This window comes from Zingiber officinale, chromosome 11A (genome assembly GCF_018446385.1).
Source record: "Zingiber officinale cultivar Zhangliang chromosome 11A, Zo_v1.1, whole genome shotgun sequence".
NCBI lineage: Eukaryota > Viridiplantae > Streptophyta > Magnoliopsida > Zingiberales > Zingiberaceae > Zingiber > Zingiber officinale.
In genome coordinates, this window is record NC_056006.1 from 45,742,401 (window position 1) to 45,759,134 (window position 16,734).

The 16,734-nt window shown below is 38.8% G+C and overlaps 1 non-coding gene across 1 annotated transcript; it reads right to left on the reverse strand.

Moving 5' to 3' along the window:
* Window positions 1-15,835: 15,835 nt before the first annotated feature.
* Window positions 15,836-15,941, reverse strand: LOC122033088. Its single transcript, XR_006126351.1, has one exon. It is a non-coding gene; the product is annotated as a small nucleolar RNA R71 (small nucleolar RNA).
* Window positions 15,942-16,734: the final 793 nt, after the last annotated feature.

The following is a 16,734-nucleotide window of genomic DNA, read 5'->3' on the forward strand; positions in this document are numbered from 1 at the left end:
CCAACAGTACAAGATGAAGTACCACAAGAGACTGCAACACGTGTCACACATGATACACAACCACAGACAGTGCCTCGTCGTAGTGGGAGGGTTGTAAGGCAGCCTGAAAGATTCATGTTTTTGGGAGAGTCTTCGGACTTGATCCCGGGTAAACATGAACCTGATCCTCGAACATATGACGAAGCACTCCAAGATATAGATGCAGCATCTTGGCAAAAGGCAATGAATTCTGAAATAGAGTCTATGTACTCTAATAAGGTCTGGGAGCTTGTAGAACCACCTGATGGTGTAAAAGCCGTTGGATGCAAGTGGATCTACAAAAGGAAAAGAGGGGCAGACGGGAAGGTAGAAACCTTCAAAGCTAGGCTTGTTGTGAAAGGGTACACTCAGAAAGAGGGAATCGATTATGAGGAGACCTTTTCACTGGTAGTCATGCTTAAGTCTATCCTTATACTCTTATCCATTGCTGCTCATATGGATTATGAGATTTGGAAAATGGATGTCAAGACAGCTTTCCTTAATGGAAGTCTTGAAGAGAACATCCATATGAAGCAACCAAAAGGGTTCATTGAAAAAGGCATAGAGCATCTAGTGTGCAAGCTCAATCGGTCCATCTATGGACTGAAGCAAGCTTCAAGGTCTTGGAACATCCTGTTCAATGAAGTAATCCAGTCATATGGATTTATTCAGTGTCCGGATGAGTCTTGTGTATACAAGAAGTGTAACGGAAACGTGGTGGTATTTCTTGTACTATACATAGATGATATTTTGTTAATTGGCAACAATGTCAAGGTATTATCGGATGTAAGGGTATGGTTGTCCAAACAATTTGATATGAAGGACTTAGGAGATTGTGCACACATTCTTGGGATCAAAGTTATAAGGGATCGCAAGAAAAGAATGTTGTGTCTGTCCCAAGCTTCATATATAGATACAATCCTTGCTCGTTTTAGCATGCAAGATTCCAAGAAAGGTTTCTTACCTTTTAGGCATGGAGTAGCTCTATCTAAAGAGATGTCTCCGAAGACATCAAAGGAGATAGAGAACATGAAAGCAGTTCCTTATGCTTCGGCTGTAGGAAGCATAATGTATGCAATGATATGTACGAGACCTGATATCTATTTTTCCTTGGGCATGGTTAGTAAATATCAGAGTAACCCTAGACAAGGACATTGGACTGCGGTAAAGCATATATTAAAGTACTTGAGAAGGACCAGAGATTATATGCTAGTTTACCAAGCAGACGATTTGCTCCCTGTGGGTTACACGGATTCAGATTTCCAATCAGATAGGGACAACAGTAAGTCTACATCAGGCTATGTGTTTACTTTGGGAGGTGGAGCCATTGCATGGAGGAGTGTTAAGCAGAAATGCATTTCGGACTCAACCATGGAAGCTGAGTATATAGCAGCCTCTGAGGCGGCTAAAGAAGCAGTATGGCTCAGGAACTTTCTAATGGACTTAGATGTGATTCCTGGTTTGCCCAAAATCATCACAATTTATTGTGATAATAGAGGTGTAGTTGCAAACTCGAAGGAACCACGAGCCCATAAGGCAAGTAAACATATAGAGCGCAAGTACCACCTGATACGAGATATCGTGAAGCGAGGAGAAGTTGTCATCGCCAAGATTGCATCAGCAGATAACTTGGCAGATCCTTTCACTAAGGCCCTTCTGGCAAAAGCTTTCGATCGGAATGTGGAGGGAATGAGAATCAGATGTATGGCAGAAGATATGGCAGCTTAGTCATTAGTATAAGTGGGAGATTGTTAGAGTGTATACTGAAAGCCTAAGCTTTTGTAAACATTTATTTTGAATAAAGAATCACATTTGGTCAAATTGTCTACATTTAGTTGTAGTTGTTCAATTAATTTATATTGTAGATAACATAGTATGTGGTGCCACATACAGAAGATGATGTTATCAGTACCTTATAAATTATAAACAGTAGCTCACGACCAAAATGGAAAGGAACAAACCATTGGAAGGTCGTAGTGTAATTAGGAATTAGTTTATCTTAACTATATAATTACACTAGTACACTTAGAGTGTATTGAGTAGGACCATTAGAGGTTGTATCTTTTATACTGACTTTATAAAGGAACAAAGACTTCAATTATTATGGAAGTGTGTGCTCTTAATCCTAATATAATAACAAGCACATATATTTGATATTTATATCTTTAATTTATCAATGGGTGAGATTTAGTTCGATAAATTAATAAGCTCGATAAGTTGGGAAATGATATCACTTATAGTGTGTGTTGTTGATTATAGAAGGAAACTGTGTCCTAGAAATCTAGGTTGATAATGTCCCCAAGATGAGCTCATAAGGATTGTCATGTTAAACACTGCAGGTGGATTCAGTCCGACATGATGATAAGGTTGAGTGGTACTATTCTTGGATTAAGATATTAATTAAATGAGTTGTCAGTAACTCATTTAATTAGTGGACATTCGACATCTTAAACACAGGGAGACTAACACACTCATAATAAGAAGGAGCCCAAAAATGTAATTTGGGATTGGTGCGGTAGTTCAATAATAGTTCTCTAGTGGAATGAATTATTATTGATAAAATTAAGTTGTGTGTTCGGGGGGAACACGGGATACTTAATTTTATCAGGAGACCAAAACCAATTCCTCCACTCGGTCCCTATCGTAGCCTCTTATTTATAGAGTACTATACCCACCTATACCCACCTTCATACCCATGATATAGGGGTCGTCCAAGCAAGCTTGTGGATCAAGCTAGGGTCGGCCAAGCCTTGGTTCATGGGTGGCCGCCCCTAGCTTGAACCCAAGCTTAGGTGGCCGACCCCCATTAAATTAAAAAGAATTTTAATTTTAAAATTTTCTTATGTGAAAGATATAATTTATTGGAGAGATTAAAAATTAAAATATCTCTTTTAAAATGATCCACAAAAGATTAAAGAAAGAGATTAGATCTCTTTCCTTATTTGTATATTGGAAATATATTTTATTTTTCTTCTTTATAAATTATTCACATGTAGAAAAATTAAAATTATAGAAATTTCTTTTTATCAACCATGAAGATATTTTAAATGGAAATTTTATTTTTTTTTAATTTCCGAAGACAAATAAGGAATTTTTATTGTTGATTGAAATTGCCTTGTTTGCTTTTATTGAGGTGGCCGGCCATGATATAAGTGATTAGGAAATTTTATTTAATTTTTCTTAATTAATTGTTGTCAAGGAAAGTTAAGGAAATTTTATTGTAATTAAATTTCCATATTTACCAAAGCTAAGGAATATAAAAGAGGGGGTTGGGGTGCCTTCATGACACACAACTTTTATTATTCTTCTCCCTCTTTTCTTCCTTGGTGTGGCCGGCCCTTCCCTTTATCTTCTCTCCATCATTGTGGCCGAACCTCACATCCCTCTTGGAGATCAAGTGGTGGCTAGATTCTAGTTTGGAGAAGAAGGAGAGAAAGCTTGCATCCCTTGGAGCATTGGTGGTGTTTTCTCTTCATCCTTGGAGGAGCTCTTGTTTGTGGTCGAACCTTGCAAGGAGGAGAAGAAGGTGCTTTGGTGGTTTCTCATCTCAGAAGATCGTTGCCCACACAACGTCTGAGGTTAGAAGAGGAATACGGTAGAAGATCTAGAGGTTTTTGCTTGAAAAGAAAAAGGTATACTAGTATTTAATTTCCACATCATACTAGTTTTACTTCTTTGTAAAAATACCAAATACAAGAGGCATGCGATTCTAGAATTTTGAATTTGTTTTCGATGTAGTGTTCTTTTGTTTTTCTTTTCCTTGTGATTTGATTGTTCTTTTCGGTTGACCTAAAGTTATTTAAGGAAATTAAATATTAACTTTCCTTAAAAGGCTTTGTCTAGGCGGTGGTGGTTGTTCCCATATCCAAGAAGGTCATGTGCCTCGCCATGCAGTCCTGGAAGCTAATTTTGGAAACTAATATTTAATGAAATTAATAACCTAGGTGATTTGGATTGAACGTGTTAAGTTCCGCAGGAGATCCAAGTCTAAACCTAAAAGAACAAATAGATTAAACTTTGGATCAAACGTGTTAAGTTCCGTAGGCGATCCAAGTTTAATTTAAAAGAATACATGGTAGCTAGGAAAAGGTTCAGACCTTTGTACAAAATTTTTGTACAGTGGAACCATTAGGTTTTCCGAGTAGCAACCAACACTTTCAATGTCGCTGCTAGAGGAGGTTATAGGTATTTAATGACACATAAGTCTGAATCCTTTGAAAAGTTCAAAGAATTCAAGAATGAAGTACAGAACCAGCTTGGCAAGAGTATTAAGATACTTCGATCCGATCGAGGTGGAGAATACCTTAGCCATGAGTTTCGTGACTATCTAGCAGAGTGTGGGATCCTATCCCAACTCACTCCTCCTGGAACACCACAGTGGAATGGTGTATCCGAAAGGAGGAATCGTACCCTATTAGATATGGTGCGATCTATGATGAGTCACACAGATCTTCCGACATACCTTTGGGGCTATGCTCTAGACACGATAGCTTTTGTACTCAACCGAGTTCCATCCAAGGCCATGATAAAGACACCATATAGGATATGGACTGGGAGAGATGCCCAGGTGTCTTTCATGAGGATTTGGGGTTGTGAGGCTTACGTTAGACGTCAAGTCTAAGATAAATTAGGACCCAAATCTGATAAGTGCTACTTTATAGGATATCCCAAGGAAACTAAGGGATATTACTTCTACATTCTCAGTCAACACAAGATAGTTGTGGCAAAAACTGGAGTCTTTCTAGAAAGGGACTTTGTTTCTAGAAAGACTAGTGGGAGTACATTCGGTCTTGAAGAAGTTCAAGATGCGGATCCTAGAACTGAAGCCTCGATGGAACTTGAACTGGAATCACAAAGTGTTGTGGATAATGTTGTTCCACAAAGAGTTGAGGAACAACAACCAGTTCAAGTAGACATATGTAACGCCCCGCCCCTTCCTGCTTAAGCTGACGGGGGTTACTTATCTTTTCTTCTTAAAGCAGCGGAAGTCTTATCTATAGTATATATTTTTTTCTTTTTAAACTTTTCTTTTAATTTTAAATTCATCATCGCTAAACTACCTATCATATGAGTCACATAACATGCTTAACATAAATTTAACCCATAATACTAAAGAGCTTGATGAAGTGTCATATAGTCATAAAAGAAACAACATGAACATATTTCTTATTAACTAGAAGCAGGTCTTTCTCTTTAGCCGAGTCACTACTACACACGTCCTCCTTACCCCCTCCTGCTGCTCCCTTAGTACATCCATTCCTTGCCCTTATCTATGGTACAAGGAAAGTAAGCTGTGAGCGCTCAAGGCTCAGTAAGATCCTTTCCTACTCACAAAAACCGTATAGCATAAATAAAACTTCAAGGCATAAAGCATAAAGACAACTCATCATATCATGTATAGAAGCATCATATCATAACATAATCATATGGTATCATGGCATATCCTAATAAAGTCATAATGTGCATCCTAACATAACATAATCATGATCATAACATATTCTAACATAATCATAAGGTTCATCCTAACATAACATAATCATGATCATAACATATTCTAACATAATCATAAGGTTCATCCTAACATAAGATAACATAATCATAGGCATCATGGTGTATCGTAACATAATCATAATGTGTTATGCAAGATGACTTTCAAAAACATGATTCATGCAATAACATATGCAACATGTCCTTTGAAAACTTATTACTTGTATACTTAAACATATTCATAACATGATTAGGGCCCCGGCTTGTACCACATACATAAATGCGCGCGTCCCATGTAGGTCCAAGGTAGAAAGTCTTGAACCCTACAAGGCATACATAACTAGGCCCGTTTCTTAGTCCATCGACCTAGGGGCACTTAGGAGCTCATCCCTAACGAGGCCCGTTTCTTAGTCCATCGACCCTGGGGCGCTTATGGAGTCCACCCTTGGTACAAGTCATATAAAGTAAAGTAGCATGTCATACATATCATGGTTCTTATCATTTCTTGCACATCGTATTTCTTATCATATCATACCATATAGAATTTTGGGCACACAGCTCATCATAATGGTATGTAAAATTTGGGCACACAACACATCATAAATACATGCGTAGTTTGGGCACACAGCTCATCATAAATAGCATGTAAACTTGGGCACACAGCTCATCACTTATATCATGCGTAAATTGGGCACACAGCTCATCATAAATAACACACAACATAACATAAGGGTTTCCATCATGTATAGATCATAAGTGTGCATAATTAAACATAGAAGCATAGAAATCTCATAAACATGGCATATAAGATACATGGGAAACATAATTAGATTTCTAACCCTAATGTCTTATAGTGGTCGAAACATATAGATTGGGTTTTAGGTAAAAACTCCATACCAACATGTGAACCCTAAATAAGTATCATTTCCTATACCATAAGAAAACACCATGAGCAAGTTTAGGTAGTGTTCTAGGTTTTCTTAAGCTTACAACTTATCATGGCCGAAACTTATCAAACATTCATTGGGTTAAAAATTATCATTCAAGCTTGTGAACCCTAAACAACTTCATAGCAATTATTTCAAGGAACAACATGAGCATAGTTGAGTTAGGTTCTAATTTTCCTAGGCCCTTAAACATGATATGGCCGAAACTTGTAGGACTTAAAGCTAGGGTTCAAGTGTCCTAAAAGCATGAGAACCTTAAACAACTTTCATAGCAAATATTTCAAGGAACAACATAAGCATAGTTGAGTTAGGTTCTATGTTTCCTAGGCCCTTAAACATGATATGGCCGAAACTTGTAGGACTTAAAGCTAGGGTTCAAGTGTCCTAAAAGCATGAGAACCTTAAACAACTTTCATAGCAAATATTTCAAGGAACAACATGAGCATAGTTGAGTTAGGTTCTAAGTTTCCTAGGCCCTTAAACATGACATGGCCGAAACTTGTAGGACTTAAAGCTAGGGTTCAAGTATCCTAAAAGCATGAGAACCTTAAACGACTTTCATAGCAAATATTTCAAGGAACAACATGAGCATAGTTGAGTTAGGTTCTAAGTTTCCTAGGCCCTTAAACATGACATGGCCGAAACTTGTAGGACTTAAAGCTAGGGTTCAAGTGTCCTAAAAGCATGAGAACCTTAAACAACTTTCATAGCAAATATTTCAAGGAACAACATGAGCATAGTTGAGTTAGGTTTTAAGTTTCCTAGGCCTTAAAACCTTGTGTGGCCGAAAGTTATAGAGCATGTAACCAAATTTCCATGCAACAAACAAGCCTAAGAACATTAAGTTAGTTTCATATCATTTCATCAAGAAGGTCATGAGCATCTTAGACTTGTTTTAAACTCCCCTAGACCTCAAATCTAAACATGGCCGAACCTTCATAGACATGAAATATAGTTCAAAACAACATACAATCATGGCATATCATAATAGCTTCATATCTTATCTTAGGGAGATAATGGCATGATTAGTTTTAAGTTAAAGCTCTCCTAGGCCCTTAGTTCTACCATGGCCGAATATTCATGAGCATGAAAATGAAGTTCTAATCAACATACAAGTAGGAGAAAATGTTAACAATACCATTCTCATAGGGCACCTATCATAAGAACAAAGGAGCATGTTTTAGTTTAAGGCTTAAGCTTACCTAATTCTTTTGTTCATGCTTGGCCGAAAGTCTAGGATCATGAATCTAAGTTCTAACTAACATTCTAGCATAGAAACATAAAATAAATCCCTACCATAAAATACATGTCACAAGAAACATATCAAGCATGTCGAAATTTAGATCTTTACATTTCCTAGGTCCTTCCTTTGGTCTTATCTTGGCCGAAATTCTTCATGAGGTTTGCTTAGATTTTTATGTAACCGAATCTTCATAGAACACACAAAAGCTATTGTACCACAGGTGAGGGAAACTTACTTCCTTTCGCTTGTGGTTTTCCTTAGAGAAAAAAGTATTCTAGGTGCCAAGGAAGGAGAAAGCTTCTTCTTCTTGTTCCTCCTTTTGTTTCTTTTGCTTGGAAGGGCTAGAACTTGAAGGCTTCTTCACGGAAATTAGTTTTCTTGGAGAAGAACTTAACTTAGCTATTGGGATGAGGAGAGGAAAAAGTTCTTGGTTCAGTGAGGAATGAAGAAGGAAGGAGGAAGGAAGAAAAGGACTTACTCTCTTGTTTTTCCTTCTCCCAAATCTATTTATTCCTTTGTTAAATGAAACATGTCTTCATTCATTCCCTCAACTCTTCTTCTCCATCATTCCTTTAATTCCCACAAAAATTGAGAGAGGGAGGGAAGTAAGCAATTCCTCTTTTGCTTGCTCCTTTTCTTAACCAAGAGGAAAAGAAGGTAAGCCACTTGGTTTTCTCTTGCTTTTTTGTTTAGTTTTCTTTTATTTCCTTCTCACCTTTAATTAAATTTTTCATCTCTTTCCTTCCAAATATTACTCCTTATCCTAGTGGTTATCATGCATCAATTTATCTCCATCATATGTGGGAGGTTCAAGGTTCAATCCTTGACCTCACCTCTTCTTATTCTTATATTTTTTTGTTTTTATTTCCCTTTTCTCTTATTCTTTTCATTTATATGCTCTAAGGAAAAATAATACTCATATACCTATCTTATAATTTCGTGGGTGTTACAACATACCGCTTCGCAGGTCTGATAGGGTACGTCGTAAGCCTGAGAGATACTCATTTCTCTTGTTTGACCATGATGACGTTGTGCTCATAGAGGATGAGCTTACCACCTATCAGGAAGCTGTGATGAGACCAGATTCTGAGAAATGGCTAGAAGCCATGAGATCCGAGATGGAATCCATGTACACCAACCAAGTATGGACTTTGGTTGATCCACCTGAAGGGGTAAAACCCATTGGGTGCAAGTGGGTCTTTAAGAGAAAGACTGACATGGATGGACTTATCTATAAGGGTCGCTTGGTAGCTAAAGGTTTCAAGCAGATTCATGATATTGACTATGATGAAACCTTTTCTCTAGTAGCGATGTTTAAGTCCATTCAGATCATGCTTGCTATTGCAGCTTACCACGATTACGAGATCTGGCAGATGGATGTCAAAATCGTGTTTCTGAATGGAAACCTGCTCGAGGATGTGTACATGACACAACCTGAGGGTTTTGTAGATCCACAGCATACTGGCAGAGTATGCAAGCTGCATAGGTCCATTTATGGACTAAAGCAAGCTTCTCGGAGCTGGAATCTTCGATTCGATGATGCAATCAAACAGTTTAATTTCATCAAAAATGAAGATGAACCTTGTGTCTACAAGAATCTTGTAGGGGGCATAGTTGTCTTTGTTAGCTAGAGCCCTAGAGCCAATCATTTGATGATTGTATTTTGGACTTGTTGTATCATATTCTATATAAATAAAGACATTTGGTTTTGGTTATTATACTTACTTGTATTGGTGCCAAATAAACTAAGTATAATAACGTCCTTGAGTAGAAGGTTCTTACCTATATCAATCGATTGGTTGAATCGATAGTGAGATGATATAGGGAACACTACTCTTAATCATTCCTAGTCGAGTATTAACATTCAGGGACAATGTTAATGCAATAAGACTAGCATGTAGGTCAACTCGATGACTTGATCTCACAAGTCATGGATATAGAAATATCAAGTTGACACATGGGTATACATTAGAGAATGTATACTGAATGACCCGCCATGAGAAAGTATCATGGATCATTATATGAGTGTCATATACTTTCTCATGTGGCTATTTGTATGACTACTAGTCCTTAGAACTGAAGTCACCATGGTTCCCTACATAAGGAGTTATGTACTTTGGTTTCGTCAAACGTCACCCGTAACTGGGTGGACTATAAAGGCGATTACTGGGTATGTAACAAATTATGCGGAGGGATGTGAGTGATGTAGATGGGATCTATCCCTCTTACATGACGGGAGAGACATCGGTATTCTTGATAGAGTGAGACCACGAAGTGCATGGCCATGCCCATGTGAGTCAATATGAGATATTGAGGTCATTTGATTTCGTAAGTCTACTTGTAGTTCAGGATTTAGATTGATCAGAGGATGACAAGGTCTATGCCTCACATTAATCACTCTAGATGTCTAGGATAGAAGGTCATATATTGTGAGGAGTCACAAGGTGATGTTGGATCTCAACATTCTTGTAACTTGGGTAGTAATGATGTGTTGCTAGATACCGCTCATTACTTATGCTCCTAAGTGGGTTTAGGGGTATTGCCAACGTTACAAGAACCTATAGGGTCACACACTAAGGACAATTAGATGGAGATTAGGTTCATATGATGAACCAAGAGGATTAGATTCATTTGATGAATCAAATTGGATTAAGAGTAATCCTAATTGGGCTAACTTGAGTTGGACTCAAGTTGATACATGTATTCAATGAGTCTAATTTAGATTATGACTCATTAGATCAACTTAATTTAATGAATTAGATTCATTATATTAAGTTGGCTTGAATCAAATGGTTACATTAGATCAACCATGGAAGAGATTTGGTCAAGTTTGACTTGACTTGAGAGGAAGATAAAAAGTCAAGTTTGACTTGACTTTATGCCACCTCATTGGTGAGTTGGCATTGATGTGGACTAATGATGTTGCTCCACATCATCATGGGGTGCCACCTCATGGAAGTTACAAAGTCATTCTCTTTAATGGCTTCACATTAATTGCACTTAATGCAAAATTTGGGGGTTACACTTGGGAAGTGGCCGGCCACTTTTGAATGTGAAGAGAATTCATTTTTCTCATTCAAGTGCATTCACATCTTCTTCCTCTTTGAGCTCTCTCTTCTCCCTCTCCTCCTCTCTTGGCCGAACAAGACAAGGTACTAGCACACCTTTGTTTGATCTTCACCATCAAGGATTGTTCATGTGGATACTTCTAGAGGGTCGTACGCTTGACGGTCTAGAGATCCGGCACTTTGGATGAGCGGGATTCGCGAAGGGCGCACTTCAAAGGTATAACCTTTTCTTCATGTAGATCTAGAAGTAGATCTAAGTAGAAACTCGTACATGTAAATTTTTGAAATCTATCCTTCGCACGACATCCAGTGGCATGGGTGATTCTGGGTTTTCGCGACGTGAAAACGCGGTTTTCGCAGCCCGAAAAACCTAACAATCTTCCTCATATTGTATGTGGATGACATACTACTCATTGGGAAAGACATCCCATTGCTATAGTCTGTCAAGACTTGGCTAGGGACATGTTTCTCAATGAAGGACTTAGGTGAGGCATCCCGCATTCTAGGGATACAGATCTATAGAGATAGATCTAAGAGATTGCTTGGCCTAAGTTAGAGTACATACATTGACAAGGTACTCCTTCGGTTTGCCATGCAAAACTCCAAGAAGGGGTTTCTGCCGATGTCACATGGCGTGAGTCTTTCGAAGACTCAAGGTCCCTCGTCTAGATAGGAGAGAGATCGCATGGATCAGATCCCTTATGCCTCAGCCATAGGATCTATCAAGTACGCCATGCTATGTACTCGACCTGATGTCTCGTATGCTTTTAGCATAACGAGCAGATACCAGTCAGATCCAGGTGAAAGTCACTGGATAGCGGTCAAGAATATTCTTAAGTACTTAAGAAGGACTAAAGAATATTTCTTGATATATGGAGGCGATGATGAGCAAGCTGTAAAGGGTTACAGTGATGCTACCTTCCAGACCGACCAGGATGATTATCGATCGCAGTCAGGGTTCGTGTTTTGCATAAATGGTGGTGCTGTGAGATGGAAGAGTTTGAAGCAGGACACAGTAGCTGATTCTACGACAGAGGCCGAGTATATTGCTGCATCAGAGGCAGCAAAGGAGGCAGTTTGCATTCGCAAGTTCGTCACTGAACTTGGGGTGGTTCCTAGCATTGCTGACCCTATTGAGCTCTATTGTGACAACAATGGAGTTATAGAACAGGCGAAGGAACCTCGCTCACACCAGCGGACCAAACACATACTACGGCGCTTCCATCTCATTCGAGAAATTATCGAGAGAGGTGATGTGAAGATTTATAGAGTACCTACAGAGGCTAACATCGCATATCCCTTGACCAAGGCTTTGGCACAGAGGAAGCATGATGGTCACACTAGGTCATTGGGGCTTAGAGCCTACACTGATTGGCACTAGTGCTAGTGGGAGATTGTTAACTAGAGTCCTAGAGTCAATCATTTGATGATTGTATTTTGAACTTGTTGTATCATATTCTATATAAATAAAGGCATTTGGTTTTTGGTTATTATACTTACTTGTATTGGTGCCAAATAAACTAAGTATAATAACGTCCTTGAGTAGAAGGTTCTTACCTATATCAATCGATTGGTTGAATCGATAGTGAGATGATATAGGGAACACTACTCTTAATCATTCCTTGTCGAGTATTAACATTCAGGGACAATGTTAATGTAATAAGACTAGCATGTAGGTCAACTCGATGACTCGATCTCACAAGTCATGGATATGGAGATTTCAAGTTGACACATGGGTATGCATTAGAGAATGTATACCGAATGACCCGCCATGAGATGTAGGACCGTGATCGTTCGATAGAGGGGGGGGTGAATATCGATTCGAAAAGTTGAGTTAAAATACGCAGCGGAAAAGTAAATAAACACAGTTGTTTTTACTTTGTTCAGAGCCTGTGACGACTCCTACTCGAAGGCCCGTGGTCCTTGACCACTTTCGTTGGGCAATCACTATCAATTCGAATATAGTTACAAAATAAGTACAGGAAATGCTAGTGAAAAAATACCGACAAGGAAATTAACTAATACTCGAAGGAGCACTTTGTCGGAGCTTGTTGGCGTCGCAAGAACGTAGAGTAGCAGGACCAGCAGTAGCGGAGTTCTCAGATACAAAGATGATTCTGAAGCTCCTGCCTAGGGCTTCTTTTATATGTTGCTCCGGGCGCCTGGATTCCTTCCGGGCGCCTGGAATGTGACGTATCTACTCAAACCGAGATGCTCCACGTGGCGACGACTTGGCTGGATATGATTTGCCTTCCGGGCGCCCGGACCTCTGAGCGCCCGGACCACCTTGTTTCAGAAAACTCCTTTTTCCTGCAAAACAAAGTTAGTCCGAGGCAATATATATCCTGCAAAATAGATTGTTAGTGCATTTTATAATAGTATGAATTAGCACAAATAGTATGACTTAGATTCCGTCTTTCTGAGACTGGAATCTAGTCACGATCTCGACTTAGACATCCGAAATGGATCTAAGCCGGATCGACGCCTAATGTTCCCTTCCCGGGAACGCGTCCTCGCAGTCACTCCCCTCCAGTGACTTACCTCACTTACCTGCCAGACGTCCGGTCAGCCCTTCGACCCGTCTGGACTTCTTGCCAGCTATCCGGTTGATGTTCGTAGATTATATACTCTTTTATGCATGTTTTTTCGCACTTTTACATACTTTGAGCATGCTTGATCTATGCATTTTTATACTTCCAGCTTTCCTTTTAGCATATTTACTCTTTTGGTTCAGAGATCTGCTTTTTGTGCATTTTCTGTACACAGGAGTCGATTTGGTGAAGAATCTACATCTTTGGGCATGCATTGGAGGAAACGAAGGGAGAAAGCACCGGGCCGTGTATGGAGCTCGGGCCGTGTGGAGTTTGGCACCAACAGAAGAGGAAGATGACATGGCCGTGTGAACCTCGCACGGCCGTGTCAAGATTTGAAGCCAACCAGAGCAGAAGCCTTACAGGGCCGTGTGGATCTACACGGCCGTGTGAGACTTCCAGAGACCAAGCAGGCTGTGGCCGTGTGCACCACACGGCCGTGTAGCATTTCCAGAGAGCAGAAGGGTTCTGGCCGTGTGGAGTCACACGGCCGTGCAGCTTTGGCAGAGAGGGAACTGGACATGGCCGTGTGAATCTCACACGGCCGTGTGGCGCCCGATTCCCTCCTCTATTTAAACCCTTCTTCATGAATTGAAAGGGGATCTCTCCCCCTTTGGGAGAAAGCAAGTTTTGGTGGTTTCCTCCCATTCTTGGGAGGATTTCTGGGCGATTCTAAGGGAGATCTCGACGATTTCGACTCCGGAGCGAGGATTGGATCCGAAGACAAGGCTTCTTCGTAGATAAGTTTTCTCTTTCCCCCTCTTCTTGTTTTCTTGGATTGGGGATTCAAGGAATGCTTGTAATCTCTATTTCTTCGGGTTTTCTTCCTTGATTCATGGAGTAGATCTTGTATTCTAGGATTAAGGGAGTATTTGTATGATGGATTGATGTAATCTCTTATGGATTTGCCATTTTCTTGTTTCAATGACATTATCTTGCTTGTATCAATTAGATCTTGAATGATTGATGGTGATTTGTGCTTAATTCTCATTCTTGATTGATTGTTTTGATTTCTTATGAACTTTGTAAAGATAAACTCTCACTCGATCATCCGAGGGATCCACGTGACAGGTGCAAGCCCGTGTAAGGACGTTTGAGAGATAATCTTGAAGAGGAAATAGGGATATTCAAGAGAGTAGGATGGATTTTATGATTAGCTTCTTGTATCTTGATAGATTAATGAGTCGTGGGCTTCTAAGTTGATATCCGAGGAAGGCATAGTAATAGGTGCACTTCTGTGTAAGGACAACATAGGTTCATGTCTAATTAATCCTATTTAGATACATTTCTCAGTCCTTAGCCGGTTGTCTATTGCAAGAGGGAACCGGCAACTTTCTACATGTTTGGCAATTGAGGGATAAGAATTGGTGAACCATTTACATTCAAGAAATCTTACAAAGAAACCGAAACTCCTAGAATCTTCCATTATCATAACCCAAAACTCTAAACTCTTGTTTGTTGATCTTTAATATTAGATTTGTTTACCTTTACTTTGCTTTTGAAATGATTGGATAGTTGTTTAGCTAATTCGCATTGAGACATTTCTAGTGCTTATTCCAGTCCCTGTGGATACGATAATCTTTTATATTACTTGCGACATTTCCGTACACTTGCGGAGAGTAACAACTTTTTGGCATCGTTGCCAGGGACTGCGCTATAACATTAGGAATTATCAATTGAGTTAGACTAAACATAACTTTTCTTTCTTTCTTTACATTTTCATAGTTGTAACTTTAGAATCCTGTTTCTATAAGCTTTTCTTTTCTTGAATAACATTCTTGACAATTCTTTTTGTTGCAATTCTAATTCTAATTCTAACTTTGCATTCTTGATTTCTAGCACTCTAATCTAACTTTTCTCTGTTTTCTCTTTTGATCTAGTTTCTTTCTTATTTTCTTTTGTAAACATATCTTGCAATTTTTAGCATATGAATTATTCTAGATATTTTTCTTTTTCCTTTTATCTTTTCTTTCTTGTTTTCATTATGCACTTTCTTTCTTGCAATTTAAATTCTGCATTTGCTTTCTTGCTTTTCATATTGCATTTTATTTCTTGTTTTTTATTCTTGATAATTTTCTTTTTCTTCTTAAATATCCATGAGCACTAACATGTCAAGCATGCCCATGAGAAATTTTTCAACACCCTTTTCTGCAAGATTTTTATCTCCCATTGTGCAACCTCAAATTGAAGTAGAAAGTTTCCAACTAGATCCAGAGATAATTTTCATGATACAAGGTCACAAATTTGGAGGAGAAGTATCAGAAAGTCCTTATCTGCATCTTGAAACATTCTTAGAGATTTGTGATTTGGTGAAATGCGAAGGAGTATCAGCAAATGCAGTTCGATTGATGACATTTCCTTTCAGTATCAAGGATAAAGCAAGGACTTGGATATATTCTCTATGTCCTCAAAGCATCACAAGTTGGGAACAATTGGAGAAGCAATTTCTGAATCATTTTTTCCCTCCAAGTAGAACGGTGTATATGAGGAATTGCATAACAAATTTTGCCCAGGCATATGGAGAATCATTATTTGAAGCATGGGATAGATTCAAGAGTCTTCAAAGATAGTGCCCTCATCATGGTTTTGAAAAATGGTTGATTTTGCACATATTCTATGGGGGAATTTCTTTCTCAGACAAGACTTTATTGGATTCATCAGCTGGAGGTTCTTTTATGGACAAAAGTGTAGATGAAGCTTATTCGTTAATTGATCAAGTGACATTGAACCTCCGTGAATGGTCGAACAAAAGTTGGATGGAATTTCCCTCAGATATTCAAGAAGTGAAAGCCATAAATGTAAGGGAGCCTGTCAAACAAAATGAAATTCAACCACCTAAAAATGTTGAAATTCACAAGTCACAGAGTGAGGAGTTCAAACATTTGGGGGCAAAGCTTGATAGAATTGTTTCAAAATGGTTTAAAGAAGATCCCCCTCCTACACAATCAAGATCCGATGAAAAGTGTGATGATGTGGGGTTGAGAAGTGGCAAAAATCATGAAGAACTTCTGAAGAATGACATGTTTAGAATTGAGGAGAAGAATAATAGAAGATCACAAGAACTCAATTCCATTTATCTAGGAAATTCCCAAAGGCCAGAAGTACCTTTCCCTCAACGATTAATCACACCAACATTAGATAAGCAAGTTGGACCTCCTCCAAAAGCCCAAAGGGAATTTGGGAAAAAGGGAGTTCAGTCTTTCCTAGGACCTTCACTAAGGGTTCCTTTTCCACAAAGGTTAGTGGGGGTCAATGAAAATAAAGACTTCGGCAAATCCTGTGACACTAATATGGTTGAGTGTAGATTTTTGAATATATATGAAGATGAAGATTTTTCAGATGAGGATTTTATTGATAATGTAGTGGTAAATAAGTTTTCA